General features: G+C 40.9%; 1 protein-coding gene and 1 long non-coding RNA gene across 2 annotated transcripts in view; one reads left to right on the top strand and one right to left on the bottom strand.

Annotated features, from left to right (window-relative positions):
* LOC124884052 overlaps window positions 1-2970 on the top strand; it is a 92574-nt gene extending 89604 nt beyond the window's left edge. The window contains exon 3 of the long non-coding RNA XR_007042377.1: window positions 2868-2970. This is a non-coding gene — a long non-coding RNA (uncharacterized LOC124884052). The remainder of the gene's footprint in view (window positions 1-2867) is intronic.
* Window positions 1-24415, bottom strand: part of schip1 (schwannomin interacting protein 1) — a 419733-nt gene that overhangs the window by 229943 nt on the left and 165375 nt on the right. The window lies entirely within an intron of this gene.

Below are 24415 nucleotides of genomic sequence, written 5' to 3'. Positions count from 1 at the left end.
ACACATAATTTTTTTTTTCACACTTTCCCAATATGTTGGGATTTCGTACTACTGATTAAGATCTGAGTTATATTCTAATCATTAGATGAGGTTCTACTAACTTGACGCTTAAGCTTTTATGGTAGGATTTTTTCAGTTACCTGCAGAATGTTATTTTAAACAATTTTTAAGATAATTAAAGCTGCTGTAAATATGCGTTTTATCATGAGGCTCTATGCGTTACATTAACGCTCAGCTTGGACTCCTGCTTACTTGCACTGCTTTACTTGCACAATGATCACCTGCACTGTTGTATTGCTCTTGCATCTTATACTGCTCTATATTTACTCTCACTCACTTAAAACTGTGCACTTATATTTATATTATATTGTAGATATGTTTGTACTGTTTAATTTGTACTGTATTGCACCGACTACGCCAAAACAAATTCCTTGTATGTCCAAAAACGTACTTGGCAATAAAGCTTTTCTGATTCTGATTCTGATTCTGATTCTAATACGCTCCAAAGCTTCAAGCGAGGTAAAATACCACTTGGCGCGTCCTGCTTTTTGCGGCTCCATAATTGTGTGTGCGGGTGTGTAAGTGTGCGTTGAGTGTCTGGTGTGTGTGTGGGTTTCACAGAAAAACAACTTCCGGGAAAAAAGATCACTGCTAGGAAAAAAGACCCAGGAAATGACATCAAATCTGGTTGTTGTGGGCATTGGCAGTGGCGTGCAAGAAAACTACGTGATAGTTCATCCTCCAGTGTCATCACGTAATTTCCGATGTAGGAAGCATACAGCGGTCTGGATTATAATGTTTTTTTTTTTAGCTTTTTACTGGATTTTCTCTAAAGTTTCAGGCAAATGTAACACATTGTGAGTAGAATGTTTAGGCCTAACTCTGCGGTTTCATTTGCAAACAAAAGTATAGCTCTATCTTTTGGTTGCAATTCTACAGGCATTTAAATGATATGATGTGATATGATATAAGTTCCCCAAGTGGTAACATAATTATTAGCTGAATTAACCAGGAAATAGGGTCAAGCCCTAGTAACAAGTCAGCCACCCCAAGCATTTGGCATGCCGATGTGAATAACAGTGCATACAGTGCATCTTTAGAGCATAGCAAGAAAATAAATTACATTGTTCATAGGTAATTGCTGCAATATATTGCTCAAGATTTGCAGACATATGAATAGACACCTATAGGCATTTATATTGCAAGTTGTAACATGTTCCAAACAATCTGTGTCATATCAGCCTAGATGAACATAACATTATGTTTGCTACAGTTTCATGTGGATATTGTCATTTAATGTATGGTTCTTACAGGACCAATGTGCACACAAGAGCATTGATATGACATGGTGAGCAGAATCTTCCTTTAATTAAATAAGTTGAACACACAGCAAGCAGGCGTGAAACAAAGGCACAGAACAGGTACACATCAGGGTTGTTAAAGGAGGAACCGGTCGAAAACCATAACAATCTGAGAGTATAAATACTGAGGTAGGTTGGAGAATGGACCAATGAACCAGGGGAACTAATCAGGAGGATATGAGGCAAATGGTGACAAGGAAAGCAGAGCAACTGATGGAGAAAGGCTGATTAACTTAGATGACCAGGAAATAAAACATAACTCAATGTACAGGAATATGAGTACTAAACAAGGAGATAAAGAACACAAACAGGGATGAACCAGATCTATATGAAAATACAAACTAAAATATCAATCCAAAATGTAATATAAACACAAGAATGAACTAAATGAACTAAAATAAAGCAAGAGAGAGCATGGTAGTGCAGAGAAAATAAATAGAACTCAAACTCAAAACCCCAAACAGGCAGAATATGGAGTTTTGCCGAAAATTCAGACTGAAGGATTCACCCTCACTACCTGCTCCATCCAATGACTCCTCCATGCATCTCCCCTCCGTCCAATCAGCGCCAAGTCCGCATCCCTCTTCAGCCAATCACCCTCTGACGCTTCGCTTTTAAAGGACCGCCAGTCATGAATCCCTCCTGCTCTTCAGCCGAGCTCGACCCTCTACCACCCCACCTCCACCATCTTCCTTCCAATCTCCTCACCCCCTCTGGCCTTCACCCCACCACCAGTCGGATCCCAGGGGGAAGACATCTCTAATCCTAAACCTAAGATGTCCATTCAAGCTCATGATATTCTCAGCATTCAAGTCTTCCTCCGGGGTCCGAGCGCCAAAGAAATAATCATTTGCCAATAAACTTCTCTAATCGCCATCTTTGTGTTTCTTATTGTGAGTCTTTTCAGGTTGAAATGACACATATTTGCTTTGAACCTTTTTCAGCTATTGACCTTGGTGTAGGTATTTTCATTTTAATAGATTTCTTTCTCTATGTTAGACCTTGTGAGAATATGAGGATAAAAAGGAGTTTCATTTTTTCAAGTTGCATATTATTTATTATTTAATATGTAAATGTGTCTGTTTGAATTAACCAAGTACTCTGTTTCAAAGTGTAAATGCAGATGCGACATTTGTAGCCGGAGCCTGAATTATAGATATACCTTCTTCCTCTACAGACTTACACATGTGGGAGATGCACCTGCTATATGTCCCCACAAGGAAAGGCAGCAGAAAAAGTGCCGACTTACGACAACATACAAAACATTCTTTACTCTGTTGTGCAGTGAGAAAAGATTTCAGATATTTTTTTTTATAACACTTGTATGGCTTCATATTTAGTCAAGGCTGACTTTAATAATAGCAAACACATTTTTGAAAGCTGGCTACATGTGTCATATTTTCATGTAGAGAAAAATAATTATAGTAGGTGTTAAAAAATTTAACAATAATATGTAAATTCAACTGTTATTAATCAAATTAATTCTTGTTTGTCATGTAATTACAGGTGCTTGACTAAAACAGGGTGACCGGGCTTATTTTGGTACCTTCCTTCACTGAACAAGATGGATCTGACCCGACACAGCTGTGTTACATAAATAAAATAAAACATGTATTATGTATGCAGAGTGCATTGCTCATTTCAAACAGTACTTGCAAAAGCCCCACATTGAATTTGTTGAAGACTCTGAAGCATATGGTAATAAGAGATTATGGTACAGAAGTGTATATACTGTTTATTGTGATTGATGTTGTGCAATTTGAATACATTCACTGTATCAGTGTGACTCCATTTTCAAGCAGCCCGCTGCCAGCTGAAAATAGAAATCATCCAGGGGCTTATTTATGAACGCTGAACTGCTGGGGCTAACACGGAGAGAGAGCAAGACAATAAATTAACAACAAAACTGACAGAAACAAACCTAGTGATTTTAGCAGGATAATCATTTCCAGGATTGTGATTAATAAAGCATGACAGGAATGGGAAAACTTGCCTGCCTCTAAGTTAGTTAGCTCCTACCTGCTGAACTTTTTACATCTGTTGGTCCCAAGTGAGATCTGTCTTCTATAAAGTAGTCAAAAATGGCTTTGCCACAATAGTGATGCGATCCCTTTTCTCAGCAAAACTTCTGTTCCCCCCACAGGGGCAAGGATTCACTGAGAGCTGTTAACAAATGAAAGAGTTCAAAAAGAGATGTCTTTTCCAACACATTTTCCTGTTGTATTCCTCGCACTTGCTCACACACACACCGCATCTCTCTTGTACGACTTTATTCTCTTTCCATCTTCCTAGTTTTTTCAGAGTTCATGAACTCAGCGAATGAGGGATTTTGAAACCGAGGAACTCTCATATCAAACCTGTCAAGCAGTTCTTGTTTAGATGCATCATAGCTGATGCAAATATAAACACATTTTATGTCGTCTGGGACAGCCTGTGTTGTCATGCGACAATACACTGGGAGTATACAGTAAGTTTATGGGCAAACAAGGGCAATATCACAGAAGACACAAACCAGACTAAACGGAATGGATTATGAAGTTAAATGACATGCGGTTCGCTCATTTTGGCACACGTATTAAGTGCCATAAACAACAGTCGGAAATGAGTGAGGATGAAGCTGTGGAAGTGGGTAAATCTAAGAGATCAGTTGCAATCATTTGAAAACACATTTCAAATTGTTCTGATAGAGGTGAGCTTGAAACATCTTGATTAACATAAACTCTGAATTTTCTAAAACAAAAAAATCCACAAAATTGCACCTCTACATTACTCTACATTAGTCGCTTTCAAAATTACTTTTGGGAGGACAAACACAGTGACTGCCAGGATTGTTTTACTATGAACAATTTAAATAAAGGTCTAAATTGACAAAATGTGCCACATTAAAATGTAAAGTGGGTACCTGTTCAAAGTGAATTGCTCCAACTGCATAGGCCTATTTTACATTCAAAAATCAGAAAACAGGTTGTTTTATATATTTTTTGTGGCACAAGAGGCCTTTTATTTTTTCAAAGTAGACAGACAGGTGTAGGTTGGAGAAAGAGGGAAGACATGCAGCAGAGGTTTCTGGGTTGGGACTCAAACCAGAGACAGCTGCATCGAGGTCTGAGGCCACGCCCCAGGCTACAGTTACTTTTAAATACAAAGTAGTGGACATAGTTACCATATGATCATCTGTCATCTTACATAGCTTGTTATTATTATTAATGTCAATATTATTATAATGATAATTATAATAATAATAATAATTATTATTATTATTATTACAGGCCATGATGCTTTGTATGAATTGTAAATATTAACTTCTACATCTTAAATGAGCTTTTATATCCACCTTTACCCTTGAAAGACTGTAAGACCTAATCAATTGTACTTTGTTTACGCACTCATATATTTAGCTATCTCATCAACTCCAATGCTACAGAGGAACAGAGGTAAAATGTATAATTTTATTTTATGTAGAGCACATTTGGGTGTATTTAAGTGCCCATTTATTTGTTGTAGGTTGAGATTGCTGTCAGTGATGAAAACATGGGGATGTTATTACCAATCATAAAACACAACTACGTCGTTCATTATTTCTTAAACCCTAAAATATACCTAATCTTCTCTCAACAGAGCTTTTAACCTCTGGTCAGTGGTTGCAGCCAACTATGTCGAGTAGTGATGATTGTCCTCGGTGAAGATTTTGATGGAATTTCAAATGTTGCTTAAGATTTAAATTCTACATATTTATTTTTTCATCATTTATCAGGTGTGGAGGGATTGAGGGGAGGGAGGCCTTCCCTAAAGTTAACGGTCAAAAGAGAGGTTAAACCCTGGTTAGCTCGCCAGTCCATTAAAAGGTGTGGTTATAGCAACAAAATTAAAATTAACTTAACCTCAGCCTTTCTAGTACATTTCAAATGACCTCAAGCATACTGATAAACCACGGTCATAACAAACAGTGCATTTAAGTTTGACAAAATTTGTATTTTTGGTGGTATTAAGTGACTTTTCTGATGGGGATCAAATGAAGCCGATAAAATGCATTGGAAGGCATTTCCGTGTTAGCTTCACATTTTAGGCCTGGTGTTGGAGTCTATTTTATAGGAACAATCATTTGGTGCCATAAGCTGCCAGCGTTCCGATTGTAGTTTTGTGTTCATAATTATGTCTGGTGTTATTGTAACCACACATCTCAACCTTTGTCTACCCTAAACCAATTGCTTTTTATTAAACATAAATGGTAAAGAGCATTAAATAAAACTGTGGTCATTATAATTTAATGTCGCAATTTGTAATTAAATATTTTAGTACCACCTAATTTAGGTATGTGAATATTTAACTGAAACACTCAATATCGGCATTTCGATATTGGGACACATTTTTTATTTAAAAACTATTTTGATGCAGACAAAATTACAGCTCCCTGAAAACCTATTTTGCTATGCCAAATTAATCTACATCATACATTACGTCCATAAGATAGGGCTGCTGAATGAGGACAATAGAAATAAATCTCTAAAAACCCAGCCAGTTCAAGTAATTTAAGCAGCACCCAGTATGGTCCTGAGGATTCTACCCTTTAATGTATTCTGGCCATGAAGGACTGAGAGGAGACCCCTGGGACAGAACTAATAGTCGCTGCTGGTAGACTGAGGGGAACATTTAGGTTGTGTCATGGTGTATGTTGAGGTAGGACCAAAATACAGAGCATAAACAATGACACTAACTAAACATAAACTGGGAGGAACTGGATCTATAAGGAAATATAAACTAAAACATCCAACACAGGAATCCAGGGAAGTAGCAAAACTAAACAGAATTAATCTAATAAATCTGAATGAACTAAAATAAAGCAAGTGACGAACTTGGCAGTGCAAAGAGGTAAACAGAACTCAAACCCAAATCCTAACACCAGCAGATCATGACAGGTTGTCCCATGCAAGTAAGCCCATGCATAATCTCCTCTCTCTAAGTGGCTGAAATAAAATGATTACATGTCTTTAAACCTCCACAAATGTCTTAAATACCCTGCTTAAATTTCTTAAATTTACTCCATTGCTACACATGACATCTGCCTGACCCTTAATGGTGTGCCTCACCTCTCCGTGGCACTTTCACCTGCTCACCGCCAACACTATATGACAGCACGCTTAAAAATCAAAGCACGCCTTCTCAGCAGCCAGTCTTTGAGCAGAAAATGCTGCCTCTCGTCCCAATTACCATATTTTCTTTAACGCCTCCAACCTCATGCTCTTACTCTTGACACACACAAAAAAGTTTGCTTTTCCCAGAGCAATTTCATGAATGTGAATGATAAGCTGAACCTCGGTTGTTGTGAAGTCTTCCTTGTGACAGGCACTTGCCACATTTCTGATCTTCCAGGTGTCATAAGTTGTGATACTTTTGCTCACCCTATTCAACCCCAACTTATCTTACTACTCCTCCATCTTGTTTTTTTCTCTAACCTCCTGTTTTCATCCACAGTCTGCTATTTATTAACTTTTAGTTCAGTTTTGAGACAAGCTTCCACCTACATCCTCTACATGTCTCTCTACACTTGTCTGCGCTGATGCACTGCATGTACAAGAAGGCCAAAGGGTTGGTCTATGATATCAGTATGGCATTGTGTAATGAGCTGATGATAAGAACCATGGCTGATAGCAATTTACTGGCTTAATAAAGTATAAGGAAGCTATTTAAAACTCAACATCTCCAGCTTTTCTGTAATTTTGTGTCACAATAAACCTTTAAGTAAAAAGCTATATTAGATACGTGTCTACATAATTTATAACATGCTACTGATGAGACCTTTAAATGGGCAGGTGCTCAAAATTTAAAAAGGGCAACAATAAAAGAAAAAGATTTAAAAGACAATGCACTAAGAGAATTTAAACAGTAAGCAACCTATGTTGAAACAGAAATGTATTCATCTAAAATTTCAATCTGAAAAGACTCACAAAGAGGGGGATGGCAATTAGAAAAGTTTTAATGATGAGAAATTACATGGTTATTTCTTTGGCGCTCGGACCTGGGAGGAAGACATGAATGCTGAGAATGACATGAGCTAAGATGATCATTTATAAGGTTTAGATTTAAATATGTCTTCCCCCTGTTCCGACACTGGTGGTGGATTGGCGGCCAGGGAGCGAGGAAGCCAGGAGTAGATGTGAAGGAAGATGGTGGAGGTGGGGTGGAGGAGGGATGAGCTCAGCTGACAAGCGAAGATGAACACGGTCTGCTTACATATTAAAAGCTGCGTAGAGGACAAAGATTTGTCGCTCAAGCACGATTTCCTTTTTGTTGAGTCAAAGAGAAGCAAACACAGGCTCTTCCTTTTCAACCCTGTGTTTAAATGGAAGACAAACAGAAGAGGAGTGCAGCAAGGTCATGTGCTGAGCTTATTTGACATGCGAATACCAACGCTTAATCGCAATACGAAAGTTTATTGGGTTCGATATCATAAACTAAGGGAAAGATTGTCAAGGGCGAAAGGGTTGTAATAATTAAAGATAAATAAGTCTTTATGGTAAGGTAATGAGGCAAAGAGGTTAAAAGCAGCATAAAGATTGAGTTATTAAAAGGCATTACATTCTGCATATCCTTAGATATTACAATGTGATCACATGCGAGGCTCTTTCAACCAAAGGATTGTCAACCATCCGCTGAGAGACCTTCTTTTAGATCGGGACACTACAGACTGTAAAACTTAAGACGAGTCAGCCGATCGAACGGCGATGCTGGAAGAGAAAAAGATACCGTTCCAGTTAGAAAGGAGACTGGAGCGGAGAGCCCGGCAATTTGTGACTGTGCAGAAGTTCTGGGAAAAGGAAGAGAGGAGCAAAGCACTCTCATGGTCGACCAAGCCGCTGTAATCAGGTGGTGGCTTGCAATATAAATGTCAGTGGAAAGAACATTGCAGTCTAAGCGGGCTCTTGATTGAGCGAGGGTGGATGCAGCTAAGGCTGAGAAGGACTAGAGATACTGATGAAAAACGAGCAGCCAAATTAGAAATAGGACAACGATGAAGGACGGAACGTATTGAATTATCTATGCTCGGGTGAAACCATGCAGCTGGCGACTCTGAATGCCTAGAGACGGCTGAGCGCCAAAAGAGGATCCAAAGAAATGTTAGGGAGAATCTTTAATAATATTAAGCATAGTTGATTTCGTCCATACATCCCATAAAGATAAGAATACACATCGACACACATACGGTGATAAATGGCCTAAGGTTTTGACATGAATGACCTGTGGCTGGGGCACCGTTTTTTTTTTTAAAGGGAGTAGCCAATAACTGTTTAATTAAAATGCAGCAGCACACTTAGATTAAAAATGGACACCAGCTACTACACAACCTATCAGACAGACACGGCAATGGTAGGATGTAATCTACTGATGATTGTGAACTGGTGGATACATGCTTTATGAAACACTGTATTCACACTGAACCTGAGACTTCCCGTCTCCTGGCATATTGGTTTTGCTGCAGTTTAAATTGATAATTCATTGTGGGCAATGGACTATTTCAAGCAGCAAAAACCTCAGGAGCTGAAATACCCAGCCAAGCAAAAATGAACCAGTTCTCTAGAAGGAGCCTGAGTTCCCATTAGTGATTTGACTCATGGCTCTTTGAAGGCAACTGCAACTTCAGGATCTGTTCACTTAAAAGAGCCTTTCAAAAGAGCCGTTTTTGAAAATCTGCAATACTTTTTATGTAAATATTTTCATAAACTTAAGTATAAAATATCAAAATATAAATATCAAATACCCATGTAGTTCTTTACTAGTGTTGTGTGCAATAATAGCATTTTAATGCTGTTTCTAATATAGAAACAAAGTAAAGAATGCAAAATGCGCCAAACGAGTAGAAAATAAATTGCACTTGAGTTGCTTTGGCAGAAACAAAAATCACCTACTGCACCATTATATATGACAATAAAGACAACACTTCACTGTAAACATTAAGAAAATAAAGTGTGAAAACTCTTTGTTGCACCACCAAATGTTGCATAGTCGAGCAAGAATCACACCGTGACAGTTCTCTTCCTCTCTCCCATCATAGATCAGACCCGAATGTTTGTAAAATTCCAAGAATCCACACAAATCCTAAAATTTCGCAATTTTGGCAATTTGTGTTATTAGTGGTCTTTGTGAAATAGGAGCGTTTAGCAAAGCACAACCAAAAGAAACATCATATGCAAATGAAAAACCTTTATTGAAGGAGCCCTTTGGGCATTGGAGACAAAGAGGTAGTGACACCTCAAAATCATAAAGCAAAGAAGAAAAACCTTTTTTTCTTACATACACTAAGATTATTTTCCTTAAAATAGTGTGGCAAAGCCCAGATGCTGATACCACATCCTGTGGTGTGACTTCTCTTGGAGTAAAAAGAAGGAAACTTGCAAGCCTGAGAACATCATCATGAAGTATGGGGGTGGCAGCCTCATGTTGTGTGGGAGTTTTGCTGCAGGAGGGACTATTGCACTGGAAATATTGAAGCAATATTGCAAGACATCAACCTTGAAGTTAAGGATTGGGCACAAAAATGTCTTCTAAATGGATGATGATTCTAATCCAAGATCCAAATTGGATTAAGGATAATAAAGTCAATGATTTAAAGTGGTCATCAAGAACCACTGATCCTAGGACTATAGGAAAAATTGTGAGCAGAATTGAAAAGGTGTGTGTGAGCAGCCTACAAACCTGGCTCAATTACACCAGTTCTGTCAGGAGAAATAGGCCTACAGTACAGAAGCTTCTCTCTATTGAGACAAGCTTGTGGAAGGATACCCATAATGTTCGACCCGAGAAGTACAGTTTAAAAGTCAGTTTTACCAAATATTAAGGAAATACATTTAAACTTTTGAATTTGAAGAAGGTTAAATAAAAATCTCCCACACTATTCTTGCGTTTACCAAATAGAAATAACATTGTTAATCTTAACTGACCAAAAAACTTTAAAGATTGTTTTGATTTAATGTCTAACAAAAGAAATTCAAAAATGTTTTCCAAAATAGATACAGGGGTTGGACAATGAAACTGAAACACCTGGTTTTAGACCACAATAATTTATTAGTATGGTGTAGGGCCTCCTTTTGCATCCAATACAGTGTCAATTCATCTTGGGAATGACATATACAAGTCCTGCACAGTGGTCAGAGATTTTAAGCCATTCTTCTTGCAGGATAGTGGCCAGGTCACTACGTGATACTGGTGGAGGAAAACGTTTCCTGACTTGCTCCTCCAAAACACCCCAAAGTGGCTCAATAATATTTAGATCTGGTGACTGTGCAGGCCATGGAAGATGTTCAACTTCACTTTCATGTTCATCAAACCAATCTTTCACCAGTCTTGCTGTGTGTATTGGTGCATTGTCATCCTGATACACGGCACCGCCTTCAAGATACAATGTTTGAACCATTAGATGCACATGGTCCTCAAGAATGGTTCGGTAGTCCTAGGCAGTGACGCGCCCATCTAGCACAAGAATTGGGCCAAGGGAATGCCATGATATGGCAGCCCAAACCATCACTGATCCACCCCCATGCTTCACTCTGGGCATGCAACAGTCTGGGTGGTACGCTTCTTTGGGGCTTCTCCACACCGTAACTTTCCCGGATGTGGGGAAAACAGTAAAGGTGGACTCATCAGAGAACAATACATGTTTCACATTGTCCACAGCCCAAGATTTGCGCTCCTTGCACCATTGAAACCGACGTTTGGCATTGGCATGAGTGACCAAAGGTTTGGCTATAGCAGCCCGGCCGTGTGTATTGACCCTGTGGAGCTCCCGACTGACAGTTCTGGTGGAAACAGGGGAGTTGAGGTGCACATTTAATTCTGCCGTGATTTGGACAACCGTGGTTTTATGTTTTTTGGATACAATCCGGGTTAGCACCCGAACATCCCTTTCTGCCAGCTTCTTCTTGCGTCCACAGTTAATCCTGTTTGAATGTGGTTCATCCTTCTTGGTGGTATGCTGACATTACCCTGGATACCGTGGCTCTTGATACATCACAAAGACTTGCTGTCTTGGTCACAGATGTGCCAGCAAGATGTGCACCAACAATTTGTCCTCTTTTGAACTCTGGTATGTCACCCATAATGTTGTGTGCATTTCAATATTTTGAGCAAAACTGTGCTCTTACCATGCTAATTGAACCTTCACACTCTGCTCTTACTGGTGCAATGTGCAATCAATGAAGACTGGCTACCAGGCTGGTCCAATTTATCCATGAAACCTCCCACACTAAAATGACAGGTGTTTCAGTTTCATTGTCCAACCCCTGTATTTCTAAACATTCTGTTGGGTCTGCATGTATTATGAGAGAAATAATAAGGTATCAGCCCCATTCATGCAACAGTTTTTTGGAAGGTTTTCCACAATTTTTTACCACACCTGGTAAGATTTACCCAAACTCTGATCTCATTACAATGTAGCCGTGTGGATTGAACGTTAATTGCTCAAGTACTGATGGTGAAGCAATGTAAAAGAAAAACATAGTTGGTATCTTCGTCAGAATGTTTTTGTGTTGTATTTCTGTGTGCTGTTTTTGTTCACCTTTTCACCACTGGCTGTTCTGGCATTGGTATTTCAGCTTAAAGTTAGATTTTATATTAAATAAGTTCAGTTTTCTGTGAATTTACAGTTGGACTAAAAAAGCGAGCCTGTCAATAGATAGGTTAAAATCTTGGAAGAAATGTACTCCAAAAACCTTTTCTTTAGCACTCTTGCTACAAAACAAATCTGTCATTTTATGTAGCTGCGCTAAACAGATGTCACACATTTTCTAACTGCTGTTTTTGTTCTCAAGTATTAGTGCTGTAGTTGTGTTGGACTTTTAATTTGGGATACCATTTATTATCTACCCTTTAAATAATTTGTATTTGATTGTTTATGGAGGAAAACACAGTTGATAAAAGGAAAATAACTGAAACCAATTTCAGTAATTCAGAGCTGGAATGCTTTTATTTTTAGGTGACATTGGAAGGGGTTGTGCACATTGCTTACTAACTTTAAATTTAATAGATGCAAAACCTATATAATTTGTTTACATAATATGAAAGTAACACGTTTGTTGTGTGTGCTTATTTTGTAAAACATCATCTCGTTGTAGTCCCAGACAATTGGTGTGATTACAATCTGAAATGTTTTTGTCTTTATGTTACTGGAAGATTTTTCCGTTTATCTAGTCCCTTATCATTCCTCATATGCAGTAATCATTACAGAAACAGATTTTCTGGGTCAGAGAATTAGGTTACGAGGGTAGAGAAAGAACAGCAGAAAAAAGGAAAAAGTATGAGAAAGAAGCAGTCTTTTTATTAATCACAAATCTGTTTTTTTCTCTAGAGACAAGACCACTGAGTAGGAAGAAGAATAGGATTTTTTCTCTCCTCTTTTATCTTCCTTCTGTTCAATACATTTCCCTTCTATGCTTCTTCTCAGGATTTTTCCAGGCTCTAAACGCCAAGCCAATAAACTGAGACACAAAATCCCCTCCCGTCTCACTCTTTCCTTTTCTTCTCAAACAGACTGCATGTTCAGTATTTTAATAAAAATCACAGCTAAGATGGTCACATCTGAGAGAGTAAATGCACACACTCCAACACAAACACACACACACACACACACACACACACACAGCCAATCCACGATTGGTAGCGTATGCTAGAGTCAGTTTAGTGTAACTCACTGTTCCATGCCTCAGCACTCACTGTGACTATTAGTGGGATCTCTCAGGGCTGAATAAGCAGTGGGATTGTTCAAGTTGAATAACAACATGGAGAACTTCTCAGAGATACGACTTCAGACTGGGTGGAGGAAAATCACAGCAGCAGAGTAGGAAAAAGCTGTCACTGATGAGAAATGAGCAGAGAAAGTTATGAGGAAAAATGGTAGCATAGAGGGTTAGTTTGCCATCGTTTGATGATCTTTTATGAGTAATTATTATCCCAGTGAGAAATACAGTGTGGGAATAGTTAATGTTTCGTGAGCTATCCTCAAGACAAATCCATATATAAATAATTTGAGACAACTTGAAATCTGACTTTAAAATAATAATAATAAAAAGATTTAAAACTGGGCTTATTTACATGACTTGACGAAAAAAAATGACAATAAATCTCTGGTCACTATCTTCCTCTCCTGATCCTTCCATACCTCTTTAGCAGAGCCCTACACCCCAGTGGTATCAGGACCAAGAGACACAAAATCAGCAGCCCTAACCTCATTTTGTCATTTTTGTTGCCACAGAAAAACTGTGCCAAAAAATATTCCACATGCACACACTTCGAAGGTAACTATTTTTAGTTGTGTGGTTCAAGTGTAAAAATAATACAGGGATTCTAGGTCAGCATGAGTGCAGCATGTGATATTTCAGTTTGCCACCTTGAGTCGCAGTCGAAGTTGGGGCAGGAAGGAGAGCAGATAATGATCCTCCTGATATGACGGAGGAGTGGTATATGGTTAAATGAGGCTGGATATGAACAGTGCTGCAGGCTGTTCTTTTGCATTCCCCACCACACACACTGATCTCACAGCTTATGAGGTACGGTGTGTGTGAAAAACACCTCTCATGTACAGACAAATGCAAGCACGTTTTTCCATACCTATCTCCTTTCTATGTGCCCATGTAAGTGCTTGGTGTTATGTGTGAGAGCATGCATACCAATGTTCTCCCAGTTAATTAGGCATTGTCCCAGCATGCACCAGTTATAAGAAGGCAGCGGGGAACGTGAAGCAGTTTTTACTCTCACCTGAACTTGAAGTGTTGCATAAGTGACACAAACACAAACCCACTGGCAAAGGGGTTAATGAACTACAGCAACGTTTCTGCTGTAAACAAGTCCTCTCGCTTTATTCCAAAATAAGATAGACACTTTTTATGGTAAGGACTATTCAGAGGATTTACATAAAAATTATCTTTTGAATCAAATCATTCTAAACATTTCAGAGCTTCATACTGTATCAGCACCATACCTAATTAGTCTTTATTAATCAACTACATTTGTGTTAAAAAGAGAGACTAATAAGATACTATTGAGGTCATTTTGAGATTAACAGACCAGTACCACCCATTTGACAAAGATGTACAGGGGTTGGACAATGAAACTGAAACACCTGTCATTTTAGTGTGGGAGGTTTAATGGCTAAATTGGACCAGCCTGGTAACCAGTCTTCATTGATTGCACATTGCACCAGTAAGAGCAGAGTGTGAAGGTTCAATTAGCAGGGTAAGAGCACAGTTTTGCTCAAAATATTGAAATGCATTCAACATTATGGGTGACATACCAGAGTTCAAAAGAGGACAAATTGTTGGTGCACGTCTTGCTGGCGCATCTGTGACCAAGACAGCAAGTCTTTGTGATGTATCAAGAGCCACAGTATCCAGGGTAATGTCAGCATACCACCAAGAAGGACGAACCACATTCAAACAGGATTAACTGTGGACGCAAGAGGAAGCTGGCAGAAAGGGAGGTTAGGGTAAATATTATTGAGCCACTTTGGGGTGTTTTTATTACAACTTGCGAGATATAGGTCCCCAGAATGCAGACCAGAAGGCAGCATGACGGTAAGTGCAACAGATTTAATAACAAAAAAAGAAACAAAAACAGAGTTCAGGCAGGCGACCAGGAGGTCATCCCCAGCAGGCACAGAGTTCAGGCGGGCAACCAGGGGGTCGTCCCCAGCAGGCACAGAGTTCAGGCGGGCAACCAGGGGGTCGTCCCCAGCAGGCACAGAGTTCAGGCGGGCAACCAGGGGGTCGTCCCCAGCAGGCACAGAGTTCAGGCAGGCAACCAGGGGGTCGTCCCCAGCAGGCACAGAGTTGCGGTGGGCGGCCAGACCTGCACCACAAAGTTCCGGGCGGTTGGCGGCGAAGCCATGGCGGCCTGCGACGGGAACCTGCAGGTAGGTCAGGAGGCCGACAGAGGAGAGTAGAGCCCCCCCCAAAAACTCTGTGGAATCCCAGAGGCGTGGAGCCTGGCGAACCCTCAGAGGCAGAAGCAGAGCTTGACGAACCCTCACAGGCTGAAGCTGATGCGTCGCCGAGACCCTCAGTGGCGTGAGCAGAGGCTGAGGCGTCGCCGAGACCCTCAGTGGCGTGAGCAGAGGCTGAGGCGTCGCCGAGACCCTCAGTGGCGTGAGCAGAGGCGTCGACGGGATCCTCAGTGACGTGAGCAGGAGCTGAGGCGTCGGCCGGACCCTCAGTGACGTGAGCAGAGGCGTCGACGGGATCCTCAGTGATGTGAGCAGGAGCTGAGGCGTTGCCGAGACTCTCAGTGAGGTGAGCAGGAGCTGAGGCGTCGCCGAGACCCTCAGTGACGTGAGCAGAGGCGTCGCCGAGACCCTCAGTGGCGTGAGCAGAGGCGTCGACGGGATCCTCAGTGATGTGAGCAGGAACTGGGGCGTCGGCCGGACCCTCAGTGACGTGAGCAGAGGCGTCGACGGGATCCTCAGTGATGTGAGCAGGAGCTGAGGCGTTGCCGAGACCCTCAGTGAGCAGAGGCTGACTTAGGGTCAGGCGTCATGTCAGGCTGTGGTGTGTCTGGCCTGGAGTCCTGACGTGGGCTGCTCTGCAGCAGCGCTCTGGAGACCTGACGTGGGCTGCTCTGCAGCAGCGCTCTGGAGACCTGACGTGGGCTGCTCTGCAGCAGCGCTCTGGAGACCTGACGTGGGCTGCTCTGCAGCAGCGCTCTGGAGACCTGACGTGGGCTGCTCTGCAGCAGCGCTCTGGAGACCTGACGTGGGCTGCTCTGCAGCAGCGCTCTGGAGACCTGACGTGGGCTGCTCTGCAGCAGCGCTCTGGAGACCTGACGTGGGCTGCTCTGCAGCAGCGCTCTGGAGACCTGACGTGGGCTGCTCTGCAGCAGCGCTCTGGAGACCTGACGTGGGCTGCTCTACAGCAGCGCTCTGGAGACCTGACGTGGGCTGCTCTGCAGCAGCGCTCTGGAGACCTGACGTGGGCTGCTCTGCAGCAGCGCTCTGGAGACCTGACGTGGGCTGCTCTGCAGCAGCAGCACTCTGGAGACTTGACGTGTGCAAAGGTGGGCAGCAGTAAACCAGCCTTACTGCAGTCTCATAGTCCCTCTCCACCTGCCTGATTCTCTCCATCAGCTCCGGAGAGGAATACATGAGGCTGGTCTTCCTTAAGCTCTTTATATGGTGAGAAAAAAACCTTAACTGCTGCTCCAGCTCGTCAGGTATTGCCTCAGAACACCGAGCTGGAGCGAGCGAAGACGGCATGGGCGGAGCTGCAGCGAGCCTGGCAGACAGTGCTGTGGCAGGCGAAGATGCGGGCTTACTTGCCGCAGCCCTCACGTAGGCTGGCTGGGAAACCACCTCCTCACCAGCCGAACCACAGGAAGGTGCTCCACGCCGACGTCTCTTGCGGCAGGAGGAGGCCGAAGATTTCACTGCCGGACCAGACTGCGCAGCCAGGGGAGCAGGCGGAGAACGGCGGCAAAGGGGACCTGTCCCCGGACATGGAATCGCCAACCTGGATCCACCATAAGCCAACTGCGGCACAGACAGCCCTGCAGACCGGCACAGTGACTTCTCCGCCTCCCGAGACAGGAAGGTAAAGAGGTCCAACGCATCGCGGCCAGACCCAGGACCAACAGGTGCGAGCTCCATCTCCTCCAGCAGAAGTGGAGAGGGCACAACCTCCAGGTCGGTCGGCAGATTCCTCATAGCCTCCTCCTTCTGCCGTTCAACCCAGCGATCCAAGGCATTTGCTTTCTGTGTGTCCGCAGTGTCCATGGTTGGCGGAAACATTCTGTTACGACTTGCGAGATATAGGTCCCCAGAATGCAGACCAGAAGGCAGCATGACGGTAAGTGCAACAGATTTAATAACAAAAAACTCACTCAGCAGGAGGCAGGAACAAAACAAACAGGCAGGCAAGACAGGCATGGCATGATCAAAAAAACAAGACTTGAGCATGAGAGAAAGACATGATAAATGTTTCCGCAATGAACAACTGAACAGGAGTGTATATATGGAGTGAAAACCAGGTGGAGCAAGGAGACAGTTTAACTTGGACAGGTGAACCGAATAAACTTAATTGACAGAACATGAACAAGACAACAAAACAAAAGCATGACCAGGAAAATAACAGAAGCACGATTCAAAATCTAAGAAGAATAATAACAAAAGAACGAGTCAAAACCTTAAATGTGAAAAACATAAGAAAAACCAGAAACCAAAAACCAAACAACCCCAAATCATAACAGTTTTGGAGGAGCGAGTCAGGAAACGTTTTCCTCCACCAGTATCACGTAGTGACCTGGCCACTATCCTGCAAGAAGAATGGCTTAAAATCTCTGACCACTGTGCAGGACTTGTATATGTCATTCCCAAGACGAATTGATGCTGTATTGGCCGCAAAAGGAGGCCCTACACCATACTAATAAATTATTGTGGTCTAAAACCAGGTGTTTCAGTTTCATTGTCCAACCCCTGTACAAGCTAAGTTATTGACTACCCCAATAAACATGTTTATAAAAGCTGTACATTGTTACCTGTTTAGCCAAAGAGGCTGGATTTCTAATGGTGAGCTTTTAACATTCTCTAACCCCCCCTAACCTCCAACCTTCTCCAGCCTTGTTTGTTACTATTTCAGTTGATTTAAACTTTTTAATCATTGCAGTTTATTGCATTAGCCATTTCCTCACATGAGGTTCAGCAAACATCTGCTTTACTTATGACATTTTTTCTGGTCATTCCCATTATAAAGAGTGGCTATAAAAATGTGGCTCTGTGTGGCATCATATTTATAGTCCAGAGAAACTGCAAGCCATAGGTCACTAACTAAACCTTCCTACATATCTGCTAAGCATAACAAGGTAAAGCATTTATTACAAATGCTTTCGATACATTTATTTTGAAGGAATTGTCCAGGGGTGGTGCTAATTTTGGCGGAAAAGATTTAATGCAGATTGAGCAATCATTCAAACTTCAGTTTAAGCTCAAGTCCACAGCAAAAGCCAAAAGAAAATTATAGGGCTCAAAGCACAATTAAAACATGAAAGCCATAAAATCTGAAAATCACAATAAGAGAACATAAATAAAACATCTATTTACAAAAAACAGAATAATCACCCTTAGTCTGGTTGATTATGTGGAACAGCTCAGAGCATTTTTGAGTTCTCCAATAATACTGTTTGATGTACGATCAAGGCGTTGTGTAACAATAAATGGTCAATTTCTTAAAAGTACACTGAATGCGCATTCTTCTATGTGACAAACATCTGGCTAGCATTGCCCTCTGTATGTTTTATTTTTGAAATGGTTTCTCAAGGCATCACTGTAAGTAACTTGCAACCGCTACATGCTTGACATTTTGGTAAATTGACTACAGATGGGCAGTGTAGAGAGATGTGCAATGTGATTTAATCAAAGTCACTTTAACATCTACAGAACAGAGGCTAAATCTGCATGCAGTTCTACTTACCTGAACATCCGGCTTAAAACAGTGTATATGGAATGACCATGATAATTATCGCTCTTTATGCACCTCAAGGGTATTGTTAGATTATTTAACAAATTTTGCTCTGTGGAACACAAAGCAACATAAAAACTCAAATTTACTCCCTGTTCAGTGAAAGGCAATAATACAATAAATTATTGAATTATAGCGTGAGACCCTTTTAGACTTCCTTATTTTTATTCTTCTTTAGTTAATCATTAAGGTCTCCTTGAGATTCAGCATTTATTTGTGTAAATCCAATTAGGATGGCTTCATAGATGCAAACAAAAACAGATTTTCAGGTAAGGTAAGGTAAGTTTATTTATATAGCGCTTTTCAGCAACGACACACTCAAAGCGCTGTACATACAATTACAATACAATCACAAAGCAAATAAACACAGATACCGATACAGAAAAACAAATCAAATGATAAAATCAAGCAACAGAGGTAATTTAAAAAAGTAAAATAAAATAAAATAAAGAGAATAGAATGATGGACAAGAAAATGAAAGGAAAATTGGACTGAAAACACAACTAATCATGCCTAGATGGCACAGTCAAAGGCCACTCTAAACAAATAAGTTTTTAATTTTGATTTAAAGCAACTTAGGGTTTTGGTGCTTTTACAGTTTTCTGGCAGTTTATTCCAGATTAGTGGAGCATAAGAACTAAAAGCTGCTTCTCCATGTTTAGTTCTGGTTTTGGGTATGCAGAGTAGATTGAGCTAGAAGACCTGAGAGGTCTGGGTGGTTGAAACACTGACAACAAGTCTGTAATGTATTTTGGTGCTAAGCCAAAATACATTACATTACAAAATTTTTATAAGACCTTATTAGGAAGAAACAAACCATGCACTGGCTAATTCTAAAAAGTATAAATTGTTTCTACTGTTTCACTTCAACAGCTCAGATCAACAGTATGTTATTGTGATCTGGGTGTGTCAGGTCTACAGAAACATTCACTGTTAACATATATCTGCAGAGATGTTTTCTCAAATAATCTGAAAAGGCGCTTATAAAAAAAAAACTGGAGCTGATACTAAAACCAAACAAAGGGGAAGAATAAAATTGCAGGGAGGGAGTTTACAAATAGAAAGCAGACTGGCAAAACCCAGCAGCTTGTTCGCAAGTCTGACGTCATCTTGAAGCTCTTTAATATTTTATTCAAGTGTCGTGAAATTAAAAGGCTCAAAGAGAAAAAAGGCAAAGGAGGGTGAGAGTAGAGAAACAAAGAGAGAGACGGTAGAAATAAACAGCATCCCACCTATCTGTTTGTAATTGCAAAGTTCACATGAGGAGATTTTATCTGAAAATAAGAGCCTCTTGACTGGTGTTATCAAACTGAAAGAGAAGAGGCGTGTTTACAAAATTTGAGTGTCGCAGCAGAATAAAGAGTGCCGGCAAGTTGCTGCAATTTACATCACATTTTCTCACAACAGTGCACTTTAAAATCCAGCTTTATACTGTAAGTGATATCCAATCGTGATTACCCTCCACAGCAGAGAGCAGATTCAGTGTGACAGAGGCTTTTTTTTACAGAGCTGGACTCCTCCCTGCTGGTTTGGTCACTACATAGCAGAACAGTGACCTCCGGTGGAGTTTGCAAGACAATGCAAAATCATGGTGACGTCACTATAAAGCAAGTACTGTGACTATAAGGGGAAAAAGTCACACAAGAACAAAAAACAAGAAGATAGTGTGGATTTCAGTGGATATGTTTTGAATTCATATCAACCTGGCCTTTCAAGGAGATTCCATCTGCGAAATGCTATTGACAGTGACGTGACTCAATTTAAAAAGCACTGAATGTTTACATCTGCACCCATCCGGTTCAGAATCATACCCATATCACATCAGGCATGTCACACAAAGGTAATTTGTATTACACACTTCAGATAGTGGATGACATGACATGTCCCAGGTGTGAAAGAGTGCATGTTGAACTTGACACTTTGCTGGCAGGTGATTAGCAGACAGTCAGACCTCGCTGCCCCCATCAGACATTATTACACACAAGACTCCATCTCCCTTATACATAATTATAAGAGTCATATGAATGTCCTTCACATGTCTGCAGGGGCGGCTAAAGCCTTCACAGGGAAACTCGGACTTACATTCTTTGGCAACCATATTTAAACCCAACCTGTCTCTGTATAATGTGGTGTGAGATCACTAATGAATCTGCCAATCAATAACTCGGCTGGTGTGTTAGAGCACTCTTCCTACATCCTGTCGTGGCTGTCACAGTGCCAAGCCCAATTCAGACAAACGAAAGACCCCAAACACCCACACCTGCTTCAACACCCCGTCGAGCATTTTATCTCAGTAAAACAATTTGACAACAGGGAGGATGTCAATGAAATCTGCAGCCTACAGACACAGCATCACTCTTGAGGAACAGAAACAGATTACAACCTATGTGTGGGAGACCTTTCCAATCAATTCCCACCTAATGAAAAGAAAGGATTAAGGATGCAGACTGCCTCTATGAGGCTTAAATAAACTCAAAACTAATTTGACGCAATCCTTAAGCTCCTAACCTTGGTTTCTTTTGCATTGTCCCTGCTATTACAGCCACTGGATTGTAAAAACATTGGCTCCACTTACAGCTATCCTCCAGTAATGAAGAGACCAGTGGGGGCTAGCATTAATTTCCAAGGCCTTATGATTCATTTTCATAATTACTGTAAATCATTGAAGTGGTTTTCAAATTATTTTTACAAATGTCTACAAAGTGTGACATGCATTCATTTCTTGTCCCCTTTACTCTGATGCCCCTAAACAGTCCTCAGGAGCTCCCCTTTTTTTGTAAATATAATGTACCTGTGTGTATTAATTAAATACAGTTGTTCTGTGAAGGCCCCAGAGGTTTGTTAAATGAACACAAGAAAACTAAAATTATTATAAAGAGCAAGAACCAAACTGGTGGGGAATAAAAGGAGTTTAGAGAAGAGAAAAAATATAATTACATATGTGTGTATGTGTGTTGAGCTTGAACACTGGAGAACCTGTAAAGATCCACAACTACAGCATTAGCCGTGGATTGCACAAGTTTGGTTGTTGTGGAGTGGGAGGAATAAAGACACTTTTGAAAGAAAGACATACAAAGTCTAGTTTGTAGTTTGCCACACATATACAACATATGATGAAGAGAGTGCTTTGATAAGATGAAATGAAAATTGAACTTTTAGACCTACCTGCCAAAAGCTATGTGTGGAAGAAAACGAACACTAAGAGCATATGGAGCCCACTGTAAAGAATGGTAGCGCCAGCATCATGCTCTTGGGTTGGAGGGTTATCCTGGAAGAGACTCTGTTAAAAAAACGTGAGATTTGGGGGATGTTCACCTTTTAGCAGGACAGCACGTTGATGTTTTAGAATGATCCAGGCCTAAATCCAATTGGAAAACTATGTTAAGATTTAAAAATTGTTCTTTGCAGCTGCTATCCCTCTAATCCTCCAGTTTGACATGGCGATTTTGCAAAAAAGAAGGGGTCACACAATTAGGCCTCTAGATGTGTGAGACATACCCCAAAGAATTGCAACAGTTGTTGCAACAGAGGAAGGTTGTGCAAAATGTTGATCTTGATGAATTCAAAAGCTCTGGACACTTGAGATTTTTACTAGGAAAAAAAATAAACTATGTCAATTGCACTTTACATTTATGCACTTCTGTGTTGGTGTTTCACAGAAAATCCCAGTAAAGTACATTGAAGTTTGTAATTCACAAAATGTGAAAATAAATTCAAGGGATATGAGTATTTTGCAAGGCATTGGATTTGATTAATATTAAGAGAACATTGTGAATGCTTAAACTATTCTATTTGTCTACTTGTCAATGAAGGGTTCACCCTAGGGATAATGTACTGTAAATACAACAGAACAGGGGCACAGTGAGCCTGAGGCGAAGTCACTGTTCTATTTCAGTGACAGAATACTACACGCAACCTTTCCTGTTTTCTTCCACTTACAGTAACAAAGTGCGGTGCTTTTTTAAAATGGCTGCAAGGAATAGAAATATATGTGCTTGTTGATGGAGCAACAATTTGTTCCCCACACTGGATTAGAGGGGTAAAACCGGCATGACAGGTTAAATGCTTCGGCAGAGGGTACAAGCTGTGAAGCCTGCTGGCTCAGTAATCTGCTGAACCCTTAATGTATTGTATAGTGATGAATGAGAGTCGGCTACAGAAAAGTCAGTGGGTTATTTCAGGACAGCTCCACGAAGACCCAGAGGCTAACTCAAGGACCTACATTTGTAGAGCAATCCCACTGAATGTCTCATATCTTTGTGCCAAACACAAGATGGTAGGTGGGGGGTGTTAGGGAATACAGTAACCTTGTGAAAATTCCCTAAACTTTGCATAACCTATTTTATCTCTCCTGCCAGGCTTCCACAGCTGCAGCCACTGCAGCAGCTGCCTGACCTGATAAAGCCAAGAGAACAGTGGAAGAGTGAGTGAGTGATAAAGAGACGGACTGAAACACAGCGAGTGGGTGACGGGCCCAGAGAGAGAGAGAGAGAGAGAGAGGAATATCCTTTATGAAGAAGACAGGAAAATGAGACATTAACTATAAAAAGTGGAAGACCAAAAATAATTTCTAACATGTCAGAAAAGGAAGGAGGGAGAGTTTAAGAAGTGCCGATGGAAGGGAGGGAAGAAATGCACGGCAGCTGGCAGACGGTGAAGACGGCGCCACTCCTGCTCAGCTTAGCTTCACTGCATCTTAGCAGGACAGATGGGCTAATTTGGACCTCTGTGCCCTTCACCAGTCAACACACGTATGTATTGGTGCATCAATCATCTATCTGTGGGTTTCAAAGGGTTCTGGGAAATGAAGAGCATACATTGCTGAATTCTCAGTGGATGATTCAAAGTACTGGTTCAAATAGTATTCCTAGAAGTTAAATTATGCTATCAAACCCTTAATCTGAAATAATATCAGGTAAAAAATGTCTTCTTTAAATCCATGAATTAACTGGCTAACAGTTTGCCTGAACTTTCACAATGTCAACTCTTCACCATGTCAACTCTTGCTTCTGAAAAGTTGTCCCTCAACCACGAGTTAAAAGCAAATCAAATTTAATTTAAAGTTCAGTAATTTTTCTGTAAACCTCTGAATTTTTTATGTGTGTGTACCGATGACTCTATATCTTTTGTTGGCTATATTTTGTTGGCCAAGACGGCGTCATGGGGTAGAAGGTCCAAGAGGGAAATCTAGACATTCTTCCATCAATACTCTCTAGCTCATTTAATGGGAATCCAAAATTTTCACAGGCCCAAAGGCAACTATCGTCCTTCCAGTCGGCACATTCTTGTCCACCCCTGGTGCCTTGCGCAGAGTAGGTGTTTAACTACCTCTACCTCCTCTGTGGATAACATGGTGACGGGATTAAGGAAATTCCCAAAGTACTACAAACATCTGACAAAGCCTCACTGTGCATCTCTAGTCCTTCACCCAATTCCATCTTTATATTTTCATTTTTCCTCTTTATTTTCACTGTACAGGTCCTTCTCAAAAAATTAGCATATTGTGATAAAGTTCATTATTTTCCATAATGTAATGATGAAAATTTAACATTCATATATTTTAGA

This window comes from Girardinichthys multiradiatus, chromosome 18 (genome assembly GCF_021462225.1).
Source record: "Girardinichthys multiradiatus isolate DD_20200921_A chromosome 18, DD_fGirMul_XY1, whole genome shotgun sequence".
NCBI classification, from domain to species: domain Eukaryota; kingdom Metazoa; phylum Chordata; class Actinopteri; order Cyprinodontiformes; family Goodeidae; genus Girardinichthys; species Girardinichthys multiradiatus.
The sequence above is the reverse complement of the archived record's forward strand: the minus strand, read 5'-3'. Positions and strand labels throughout refer to the sequence as shown.